Source organism: Triticum aestivum, chromosome 7D, assembly GCF_018294505.1.
Source record: "Triticum aestivum cultivar Chinese Spring chromosome 7D, IWGSC CS RefSeq v2.1, whole genome shotgun sequence".
Taxonomy (NCBI): domain Eukaryota; kingdom Viridiplantae; phylum Streptophyta; class Magnoliopsida; order Poales; family Poaceae; genus Triticum; species Triticum aestivum.
The window spans coordinates 382,491,000-382,503,482 of record NC_057814.1 but is presented as its reverse complement, the minus strand read 5'-3'; the positions used below and the strand labels follow the sequence as shown (position 1 = coordinate 382,503,482).

Here is a 12,483-nt window from a genome sequence, read left to right as displayed (position 1 = left end):
TCGTGTTCTTTGTCCAGGGTAATTAAAAGTTACTTTTACTGCCCTCTTTGATTCAAATCATTTCTACAAAATCTTCAAAGGTGTTCTTATCTTCAAATCCTCACACACAAAACACCTCACATGTCATCTGTTTTGATTCATTTCTCTAAGCTGCATTTTTCTTCAAGATTCCTCAATTGTGTGGATTCTCTATCTATATAACTCTGGAACCTAAGACAAAGAACGCTTAGTGAAATTCTTCAAGACTCATCTGGTCAAGTTCCTCAAACTTGTTCTTTTTACAAAACCTTCTGAGAACGCATATGACCTCTCCAAATTCCTCGCAACTATACTCTGTTCACAGGTACTCATGTCCGCTGCTGAATCACTAGGTTCTCATCAACTTAACTCATTTGCAGCGTTCCTCGAAGAAAAGTTGCATACTTCTTCAGAGAATTCCATTGTTCAAATTCCTCATCTGAAGAAAATGGCTGATGGAAAGAAGCCACAGAAAGGAGGAAAGAGGCCTGAAATCAATACTGCCTTTGAGATCCCTGATGACATATACAAAGACTATTGCACTCCTGATGAGGCCAAGTTTGGTAAGGAGGACAAAAATCAGCGCAAGGTGCGCATACAGAGGATAGAAAGGAGATGGGCAAGAGAATGGAGGGAGTGTAGATATGTTACTCCCAAATACATGAAGAAATTCGCACTCAATCCTCCATGCCCAAGACCTCCATTGGCACCTGGCCAAGAAGCAGATCCCACTGGTCTCAAGCGCGGTGAGGATTATCCTGATGAATGGGCCAAGCGCCAGGCCAAATTGGCTAGACAAGCCAGAGAAGAGTGAGGAAATTCAACAAAGACTCTGCTGCTGCTGCTGCTGAGGCCTCTGTAAAACCGAAGAAGGCCATGTCAAAGAAGCCTGCTCACAAGCCAAGTGCTTCTTCTTCAATGCCCTCACAGCCGAGTTCCTCAGCTATGCCCTCACGGCCAGAATCCTCAAAGCCCTCACAACCAATTCCTCACGTTGCTCCTGCTCCTCCAAAATCCTCAGCTCCTCCGCTCAAGTCCTCAGCTGCTCCGACCAAATCCTCTACACCTGTGCATCTTGCCACGTGCCAAAGGACTACATGCATCTCTATTGCCTCAGGAGCTTCTGCTAGTTCCTTAGCTGCACCGAATTCTTCAACTGGCCCCTCTCTGCTGAAGACAAAGGCCACTGCTGGACGAGGTTCTCGCCCAAGTCCTCACAAGAAGCAGGTCGCCTTCCAAGTGTCGTCTGATGAAGACGAAGCTGATGATCAGGAACTTGCCGAAATCATCAGAGACAGGCAGGTCAGGGCCGCTAGAGCCAAGGGCACAAATGTGCCTCTGCTTTTGGATCCAAAGTTGATCCTCGACTACATTGATCTCTGGCACAAGGACCCAAACACTCCTATGCCTGATTTCAAGTTGACTCCTGGCCAAAGTCATATGCTACCTGCTTTCATACAAGAAGAGAAATGGAAATTTGAAAAGGCCAGGCAGATCAAGAAAGCGCAGTACAAGAAGGAGCGTTTTCTGAAGAAACACGTTGTCTCTATGACAACTGAAGAACTTGTCAATATTCAATCTGAGATCAAGAAACTCAATGATGAATTTGACGTATACCGTGCTGACTGGCTTCGAGCCAAAGTCCGTTTTGTGAAGTTGACAGAAAAGTTCACTCCAAATGTTGCAGCTCCATCGCAACCAGAAATTCCTCAGGCTGAAGCATCTGCTCAACCGACTGAAGAACATGCCAGCACCGCTGATGACATTCAGGCTGCTGAAGAAAATGTGAGTTCCAGGGCTGATGACTACATTCCAGCCGTTGATGAAATTGCCAGGGCATCCACTAGTGGTGCGCCTGAAGAAAATGAAGAGGTCGGGCAACTGCATTAGTTGTGCCTGAAGAAACTCAACCAAATTCCTCTGGTCCTCCTGCGCCTACCCCAACTCCGATCCTTCCATCTGCTTCAGATGTGAAGAAGCTGCAGAGCGTGCAGCAGTGAAGAAAAGGAAGGCATCAACTTCATCAGATTCTTCAGCTCAGAAGAAGATGAAGTCTTTGACCAGCTCGTTTGCAAAAACCCCATTGATGCTGTTCCTATCTCAACCATGCCATCAAAGGACCTTGTTACTTATGATGAAGAATATGTGATTCCTAGCGAATCCGATGAAGAAAATCCTTCTGCTGCTTCGTCAGAGCAGTTGGATGAAGAAATTGAAGTGGATGCAATCCCTTCAACTCCAGTTGTTTCCTCGCCTATGCCTCAGTTTACTGCTGAAGAGGCCGGCGTCGAAGAAATGGAAGATGAGGATGTGGACACTGGCTGTACCACACCTGTGCTGAATGATGACTTTTGGGAAAGTCGGCACCCCAACTCTCCACTGTTCACACCGTTGCAACAGATTCCTCAGTCCCCAGTAACTACAGTTCAAATGGGATCTGATGAACCACATGCCACACCGTCTGTCCATGAAGAAATTCCAGCCACTAGTGCTGAAGAAAATGTAAATGATGAATTGAAGACCTAGGCTATCACTGAAGAAGAAGCTGAAATTCCTCAGCCTGTGGAGCCTGAGATTGCGATTCCTGAGGTAATAATGCAATTGATTGATACTCCTCAGCCCAAACCAAAGGATCCATTCTCAAAGAAGCAGAAATTCAAGGCTGATGATTTCTTCGGCGAGCACGTGTTCTTCACTGACTACAATCCCAATGATTCTGCTCGTCTTAGAAGGAAGCGCTTTTGGACCGCCAGCCAGGCCAACTTCTATTCTTCACTGCTCTTCAACAAGGACAAAGTCTTCGACCATGAGAATATTCCTCATGTGGACATGGAATCACTGCCATGCTTCACACTTGTCCTCAGTGTGCTTCATGACACAGGCCTCCTCAACTTTTGCACAGACATGGTTGATTGGAATGAAGAGCTCATTCTTCAATTCTACGCAACACTGCACATCACAGGAGATGCTGACAATGTGAACTCCTGGGTTTTGGACTGGATGACCGAAAACACTCACTACAAAGCATCGGCCTCTGAATTACTTCATGCCCTGCCCATCAGTCCTCCACCTGAAGGAGCTCGTTGCATGTACCAAGAGCCTGAGCTTACAGATCACTATATGCAAGTGCTGATGAAGCCATTGAAACCTGGTCAAGCCTCAAGGACAAAATTCCTCGTGAAGGAATTGCAATATGTACCAAGGACAGTCTATCGCATTCTGACGAAGACTATGAGTCCAATCAAAGGCCACAACTCATCTAATGAGGAAATTGTTGGCATCATGAAGAATCTGGTATTCAACATCATTCATGGCATACCTGTCAACTATCATGATTTCTTCATGAGGACTCTGGCAAATGTTGCACTTTCTCCGTTTGAGCTGAAGCCTTATGCACCTTGGATTATGAGATTCCTCAGGACAAGGTCTTCACTCAACTACAAGGCTGATTTTCAGAATCACTTCAGCTACTTGCCCCTGATTGAAGTCCTCAAGCGGACCTATTCCTCAGCTGATGAAAAGGGCAAGGCACCAGCTGTTATTGATGAAGGCATTCATCCATTGGATGGTTAGTTTCGCAAAGCTGCATCTTATTCCACCAATGATGACTCTGCCACTCATGATTCTGCTGCCCATGCTCCAAGCCAAATCCTCAAGCCACTGCTCCTCGTGTGATGACTGACCGTGAGCTTCTGCTAAGTCTTCACCAGAAGGTGGATCGAAACCATAAATGGGTTAAGCGTCAGTTTGGTTCAATTCTTCACAACATGACTGCTACACATAATGCAGTGAAGAAAAACCATTACTACCTCCATGAAGTCTTCGGTCGCACCTGGGCTATTCTGTCACATGTATATCGTGAACAAGATCTGAAGAACATGGGTCTCAAGGAAGACTTTGACTGGTCTGCACCTCCACCGAAGAAATACAAGAAGGTCAAGGTTCCTTCCTTGGTGGCCAGCTCCTATTCTTCATCGCGCGACACCGATGAGCATGAAGACTTGGACGACACTGCGGCAGGCCCTACATCAACAAACGACCCCAACAACGCTGGCGCTCCTTCATCAACTTGATATTCTTCAGAGGCGTTAGTCCTCATTTTCGATCCTTTTGGTCATTCGATGACAAAGGGGGAGAAATTTGAGTTAGTCTTCAAGCGGGTCTATCTTATATGGGCGTTTTTTTCTTAAGTTACAACTCTCGTTCTTCTGATGACTTTGCTGGATCGAGTTGTAAACTTAAACTCTATGGTGACCTGATACTTTTGCTGTAGTTTTTCTGCATGCTTATTCCTCATTAATGTTTATGCACGCATGCTGAATTACATCAGTCACCATATTTCATCATGCATTTCAAATTCTTCATATATATGTCAAATGCGTGTATGAATTACAAGATATAGGGGGAGATCTCCATGATTCAACTCTTCAAGTGTGCATTGCTTCAAAAGCAAATTCCTCACTATGCACATCTTCAGGGGGAGTTCTTCTATATCTTGCAATCAAATTCCTCAATATCAGTATTTACACTTCATATGTTTATCCCCGTTGAAAACTTAACCTATATTGTCATCAATCACCAAAAAGGGGGAGATTGTAAGTGCATCTAGTGCCCCTTAGTGATTTTGGTGTATTGAAGACTTATAGGTTAAGGGACTAATGTGTTTATGAGTGTACACAGGTCTATAAGTCTATGAGGAGTTTGATATTTACAGAGAAAGTCGACCCCTAAAAATGAAGTTCTTCGACTGAAGACTTTGGATTTCTGAAGACTTTCTGAAGACTTTGAAAGTGAAGAAATTGGTGTGACCTTGAAGACTTGGTATTCATTCGAGGAACATGAAGCGTGAAGACTTTTGTTTTCGTAGTTTCATTTTCTCTTTCTTGAGTCATAGGAAACACCGTACTGTTAAAGGGGGTCGAGGAAATACTAAGGAAAAATTTCCATGTGATGCTCAACTCAAAATCCTACACCTACCAATCCCTTCGAGTGAAGCCATTGGAAATCTCATACAGTTCAGTCATATTCTTCAGTGACAGAGACGAAGTTCTTCTGGTCTCTGAGGAATTTGTTCTGACTGAGGAGTTAGGAATTCGCCAGTGCGGATTGCCTACACAGTGAGGAACATGATAGCCCTGAGGAATTTGATACTCAAATTTCCGACCGTTGTTGTGCCTTGTGCCAGCTGTCCCAAAATATCTACCCACCTAACGGTCATATCATTGAAGGGCATTTATGTCTTATCATGTCGGGCTGCTCCCTAGGCTATAAATAGCCGCCCCCTACAACCACTAGCTGGTTGGCTGCTCCGAGAGAAACTGACACTTGTCATTTGAGAGCATCCCATCCTCCGAGGACTTTGAGCGAAAATCATCGAGTGAGGAAAACCCAAACCCAAACACCTACAAACCCAAAGTGATTGAGCATCACTGAAGAGATTGATCTTGCGTGGATCCGATGCTTGTTACCTTTGAAGACTGTGCTTCTTCCAGACGGTTAGGCGTCATGGTCTAGAGCATCCAAGAGGAATTGTGGATCGCCGAGTGACCGAGTTTGTGAAGGTTCGGAAGTCACCTGAAGACTTACCACGAGTGATTGGGCGAGGTCTGTGTGACCTTAGCTCAAGGAGAATACGGTGAGGACAGTGTGTCCGGGACTGTGTGTCCTCAGGTTTAAATACCTAGCCACTCCAACCAGATGTACAAGTGAGACAACAGTTGGAACTGGTCTACCAAATCATTGTCTTCACCAAGCCTACTGGTTCTATTTCCTCAACTCTTTCATTTCCTCATAACTGTGTTGTGCGCTTGTTCATATCTGTGTTTGAAGACTTTGACTGAAGACTTTCTCAATTTCCTCAGTTCAATTTCTTCAATCTATTTGTCTTCATCCTGTGTTATTCTATGTTTACGCTTTCTGTACTCTGTGCTTGTCTTCATTTCATCATGATGACCATGCTTGTGTTCTGCTATGTTTAGTTTTGAGTACTTATTCCGCTGCAAGTAGTTCTTCGCTAAGGAATTTCCTCACCCGCAAATTCCTCAGTGAAGAATTCATAAAAATCGCCTATTCACCCCCCCCCCCCCGCCTCTACTCGATATAACGCACTTTCAGTGTATGAAAGTTCAGAAGTAAAACTAAGTGGGTGTGCATCCAACTTGCTTGCTCTAGAAGACCTCGGGCATTTTAGGAAGCCCATCATTGGAATATACAAGCCCAGTTCTATAATGAAAAATTCCCACTAGTTATATGAAAGTGACTACTATCGGTGTCAAAACCGGCGGATCTCGGGTAGGGGGTCCCGAGTTGTGGATCTTGGATCAATGGGGAACAAGGGACTAGGGAAACGATGTTTACCTAGATTCGGGCCCTCTCTAAGAGGTAAAACCCTACGTCCTGCGTGATTATACTGCTTGTGTATATGATGATTACAGAGTCGATCTACCACGAGATCAGGTGAACTAAACCCTAAACTAGTAGGATGATGGTTGTTGTCCTCTCTACGGACTAAACCATCTGGTTTCTATAGACACCAAAGGTGCTACGGTTACACATGGTCGGTTACAAGGAAAGGATAAACATGCCGATTCTTCTCATCTTGACATGGAGGACACACCAAGGCACCAAAAAGTCTCCTGTCCGGATACGGGGTCTCCACATATGTTCGGCCACCAAGCATTAGCAACACGGCCCAACAGTCCGACCCTAAGAGATAGGCCGGCATGCCGAAGACCCCCTAATATAGGACTCCCTCAGTAGCCCCCGAACTTGCCTCCAACGTCGGTGCTTCATGGTGCATTGAGATCCTGATATACCCAATGCTTCCAGCTTGCGGGGTGAGTTCCTCTCCTTCTCTGTGTTCGGATCCATCTTCTTCCCAAAGCTGTTATGCTAGAATTCGGCCATGTACTAACGAGGCAGTGTTCGGAACCCGAACTGCAGATATTACTTAGACTCGAAGGCCTGACCACCCAAGTGTTAATAGTACCTTCGTCTGACAACTTTTCGGCGAAGGGTCACACCCGGTCACATATATCAAACCGTTGCAAAAGCTCGATTCGTGGTTCAAGGCAGCACCTCTATGGGCATGTCCTATCGAGGTGGATACCGTGCCCATTTTTCAAGGGATATGATCAATGATTTCAATTCCTCCATTCACGCATAACGTCGCAATAATATCGGGAAGTGGCAAGGCCCGTGGCACAGTTAAAGGACTATTGGGATTCATAGCGGTTTATAAAAGAGGAGCGGCCACCATTTATTTGGGCACGCCTTCTCCTTCCTCCTGCCACCGTTTCCCCTCATCAGCAGAGCTCTAGCACCCCCAAATCCTTTCTCCTCAAGTGCTTCCCTCCAGCTGTCCCCTAGATCCAGCCATGGCCGGATCCGGCGCCGGAGGCAAGTGGGAGACCTCCATCGTCACCAATGATGACATTGAGGACTTGAAGCGCGCTCGTTACCTCATGGCCATAGTCGCTCATCGGGCCCTAGAGGAGGGTCAGGTCATCCCTATGCCTCGACGGGGCGAGAGGGTGGTGTTCGTCCCCCACTTCATCCGGGGATTGGGCTTCCCGCTCCACCCCTTCGTCAAGGGGTTGATGTTCTTCTACGGGCTGGATTTCCACGTCCTAGCCCCGAACTCCTTCCTCCACATCTCGGCCTTCATCGTCATCTGCGAGGCCTTCTTGTGAGTCTGACCACACTTAGGCTTGTGGCTAAAGGTCTTCAACGTCAAGCCGAAGATAGTTGACGGCAAACAGGCGGACTGCGGCGGGGCGATGATCAGCAAGCTTGCCCGGGTCGCCTGGCCGGAGGGCACATTCATTGAAATTGTCAAAATTTGGCAGAAAGGGTCGTTCTATATCACAGAACCACGGGACGCGGCCTGGACGGCGGCTCCCGAATTCAGATCCGGACCCCCGACGAGGCTAACCTCTTAGACCAAGAAATGTCTTGACTGGGGGTCTACTGCGGATGTGGAGGCGCTGCAGAAGCGCGTCTCCAACATGATAAAGGCGGGCCCCCAGCTTACCAACGTGGTTCAGGTGATGCTCTGCCACCGCCTCCTCCCTTTCCAACAAAGGGCCACACCAATGTGGTCTTACAAGCTCATGGACCCGGCCACCATACGGTACTTCTATGGCACCACCCACAACAAGTTGTGGAAGGTGTTGTTCAAACCTCATAAGGCATGGCCGGCCAAGAAGGAGGACATCGGTCTCGACACCGCACACCCCCAAAGGAGGTAGCAAATTTTTTATTCATTCTATGCTCGGATATTATTTTTTTCAGGAGATCTAATCCCCTCTTTCTTACTCCCACGGGGCTGGCTCGAGAAGGCCAAGAAAATCGACAGTCCGGCCCCGTTGCCCGAAGACCCCTAGTTGGCTCTGCTAGAGGAGATGCTGATCGTGGCGCTGTACAAGGCGCTAGAGAAGAGGGGGACGAAGAAGGAGGTACCAGAGGCCAGGAAAGGTCTCCACACAAGGAAGCCTCCGGGCAGCAAGTCCAGAGAGACCCTGCCCCCTCCACCCAAGAGGGGGAACAAGAAGAGGACAAGGAGGAGAGCGGCTCCTCCCGTTCGAAGAAGAGGGTGGCGTCGGATGAGGCCAAGGAAGAGCAGCCCCCTCATGCCCTAAAGAAGCAACACAAGCCCTAGCTGATCCTGCTTGATGACAGCTCGGACTCCGATAAGGGGTCTGTGGCGTCCGATGAGGTCCCGGAGAGGAACCCCAGGGTCAAGCCCCTGCCGAGAGGTATAGAACTCGAATGCTCTTTAAGTGTCATGGTTTTGTCATGGCAGATGCCCTTGTGAAAGGACTTAGGTATGGAGCCATTGCAATGTAGGTTAGCTCGAAGGGGTTGAAAGGTGTAACGACCCGAACCTGATAAGATTCGATGTCTCTGTGCTCACTATGCTAGTCCCTGGATCAATAGCTAGCACACACAGTACACGATGTAATATCAAGAATAAACCACATGTCATAATATTACATCGTAGATCCAGAATTTACACATTACATACCTGTGTAGCTCAAGGCTAGCTTCATAACAAAAATACAGCAGAAAAGCAAATAAATCTCCATGAAATCCATCAACACCACAGGCAAATGTCGAGTATAGACATCATAACCCTACATCGTATCACTCACTCGTCGTATAAAATCTGCAACATGAAACGTTGCAGCCACGAAGGGTCAATACTTTGAATGTATTGGCAAGTCACACAAGGAATGATATAACATGCCTACATCTATATGCAAGGTATATCAAGAGGATAATGTAGTGGCTGTTTTGCAGAAAGCTAGTTTTTCCCTGATAACTACATAGTATTGTAGTCAAATTTCAATTATGTCTTGCCACAGTTAAATACATATGGTTGAATTGGGCAACCCAATACCAGCCTATACCCATTATTAAGTTTCCCATCAAGTTTTAGTAATTGTATCATCTGTCAAGATCATCCAACAACTGTAATGGCATAGTGGTTCAAATTTGTCCATAACCGGGGACACGGCTAATCATGATTAGTTTATACACTCTACAGAGGTCTGTACACTTTACCCACTGGACTCAACCCGAGGATTGAGACACAGTCTTTCAGAAGCAGTCGCCTAGTCCCACAGGAGGCCCATCCCAACTATCATAACTACATTTGCTGGCACATCCGGGTAAGGTCCCCACAACTGATCAACTAAGCCAGAGCCCATATTAGCCAGTGGCTATACATGGAAGCTACTAGTCACTAAGTCTGTTTGATCTTTTTGAGCCTGGACGGTACCGACTTACATTCAAAGGGTATAAACCATGATGTTCTTGAAACCACCCAGCAATACCATTCGGGCGCACTTAGCCATGGTCCACATCCTTAGAAAAGGAACGATAAACCATGATGCAACCCTGTCCGTCCAGAAGTGAATTATATATTATGTTTTTACTCAAGTTATATTATATATAGTCCTCACATAAACTCGATGAATACACGAACCAATCTCCGTCTACATATCATAGCAAGAATACACTACCACGGTCTACAATAAGGCCATACTAAGTTGAAACTTAGTAGCAATAACATACTACCATGATCTTCCTACACATGCATAATATAGTGATGTGATATAAACATATAACTACATGCATAGAAAAATAATAGGTTGGGGTATGATCAAGGTGTAACTTGCCTGGTACATTTGATGAAGTTCTTCGCACTCACAATCCTGATATTTCTACTCCTCACGCTTCGGGCAATCTACCATTAAGGAAAAAATCCAAATCAATAACCATGTCATGAATAAGAACCAAAGAACAACAAAACAATTATGGCAAGGTTGGGAAACATCAATATATATAGGCTTAATATATATAATATAGGTTTAAAGTATAACATAGGGTCTAACGGTAATATAAGGTGACAGGTGAAGGAATGAACTCAAAAGAGTCAACTGATATGGAAGGATTTATATATAGGATTATATTTGAGACCATATGGAATAGGCTCAGAATTATATGGAAAACAACAAACATGTTGTTGAACAGAAGGTATATGACATAGGTGTTCATTTGCAAAAAGAATGAATTGAATAGGAGCACTACAACTCAAATTATAGTGAATGAAGTTTGAATTGAATTTAAATTCAAAACAGGTCAAGAATTATGCGAATATTGGGTATATAGGATGCGATCAGCAAGTATTGGTACTAGTGTTTCACGGGCAAAAAGGAATCGATTGAAAATGTGCTACGGTCTGCAAGATATCACCATATGAAGATTTGAATTCAAATTCGACTCACTCAAATTTGAAAAGCTTGAACAATTGAAATATTTACACTATAGGATAGTAGAGGTCATTTTGATCATGCAGGAAAAAGAATCACTCGATTTGGATATACGGATCACCAGATATAGCTAAACGAAATTGGATTGAAAAATCTGTCAAAAACAGAGTTTGAGCTGCCGCGGCTACTGTAGATGTGGCCACGTGTCGCTCTAGGATTGGCCGAAGGGGGGGGGTTGCACGTGCGTGCTCACCGGAAGCAGGGGAAGATGGCGGTGGTGAAAGGCGTCTCCGGTGGTTCTGTGACTTAGGGAAGTCGGGGAGATTAGGCGTGGCAGGGTGTGATCTCACACGTCGCCGGACTGCTCTGGGGCATCCTGGTCCTGCAGAGAAGTGAAACGACGATGGATGGCGCTCCGGTGAGATCGGGCGACCTTGGGTGCTTGAATTCGAGCATCTGCTAAGGGGGAGATGGTCAGGGAGAGGCGGCGCATCAAGGAGATCCCTCGGACGACCACAGAGGCAGGGGTGGCTTACAGTTGCCGGGGTTTGGCCATGGAAGGAAGCTCGGTCGGCGGAGTTTTTGTGAGGTCCGTGTGCTCGATCTTGAACGGGAAACCGAGTGCTTGGTGCAGAAATCGGAAGAGGTGGTCGAGGAGGTCTCGTGGCGGTTCGAGATGGACCAGATCAGGGAGGGATCAGGGAGATCAGGCGCGCGGGTTGCGTACGCGAGCAGGAGACTGGTTAGAGGTAGGAGAAGATGAGTGGGGTCCGCGCATCATAGAGAGAGGAGAAGTAGAGAGGCAGACAGGTGAGGCGATGCTGACGTCACACTGACGCGTGCGTGCGCGTGCACGGCTGCGGACTGGGTTGCGCTGGCTTCGGCCTGTTGGGCCAGCTGCTGCGGTTGCTGTTGGGCTAGCTGCGCTGCACGCTGCTCGCGCGCGGGCAAGGGATAGGCAGATGGGCTGCGGGTTAGGTTTAGGAATAGGTATAGGTATTTCCTATTCTGTTTTATTTATAGAAACGATTTTGGCTCGAAAAATGATCCAAAACATTTTCTACAAAATACCAGAACACTCACAAAAGGGTATACACTAATATAGAAAATAGTGAGCATTTCCTTTCAGAGGGAAAAATTAATATACAATACACATAATATATATTTTTATAAACATTTACTTGACACTTACATAATGTTCCACGAAATATTTTTTAACTCCGAAGAAAAAATGCAAATAATATTTAAAGCATTTCCAACTCTTTTATATTGAAGGAGTCATATTACCTTTTCTCATATGTTTTAATTTGAGTTAGAGTTGTTTTAAATACTCAAAACCCAAATGAGAGAATATTCAATTGTTCATCTTTCTTTTCAGGAAGTCATGTGATCCTCTCTCACCTCCAAGTTGAAACAATTTGAATATTCTCAAAGTTCAAAATAAGATCAAAAGGAATATTCGGGAAGTCATTTTATTCCCTCTCATTTGAATATTCATTAAACTCCAAAACTTTAAATTCCTAGCCAAAATTTACTAACAACAAGCAACACAAGCAAGTTTTAATTAATCCTATTTAAATAATTAACATTCCAAAATTTAGAACTTTGGGATGTTACAAATCTACCACCCTTAAAATGAATCTCGTCCTCGAGATTCGAAGAGGCTAGAAAGAAAAGGTTAGGGTCAGGG

The 12,483-nt window shown here is 45.5% G+C and overlaps 1 long non-coding RNA gene across 1 annotated transcript; it reads right to left on the bottom strand.

Annotated features, from left to right (window-relative positions):
- Positions 1-10,199: 10,199 nt before the first annotated feature.
- On the bottom strand, positions 10,200-11,564 carry LOC123167229 (uncharacterized). Its single transcript, XR_006483865.1, has 3 exons — positions 11,330-11,564; positions 11,047-11,249; positions 10,200-10,267 (listed from the first exon to the last, which is right to left on the bottom strand). It is a non-coding gene; the product is annotated as an uncharacterized lncRNA (long non-coding RNA).
- Between the last annotated feature and the right edge of the window lie 919 nt (positions 11,565-12,483).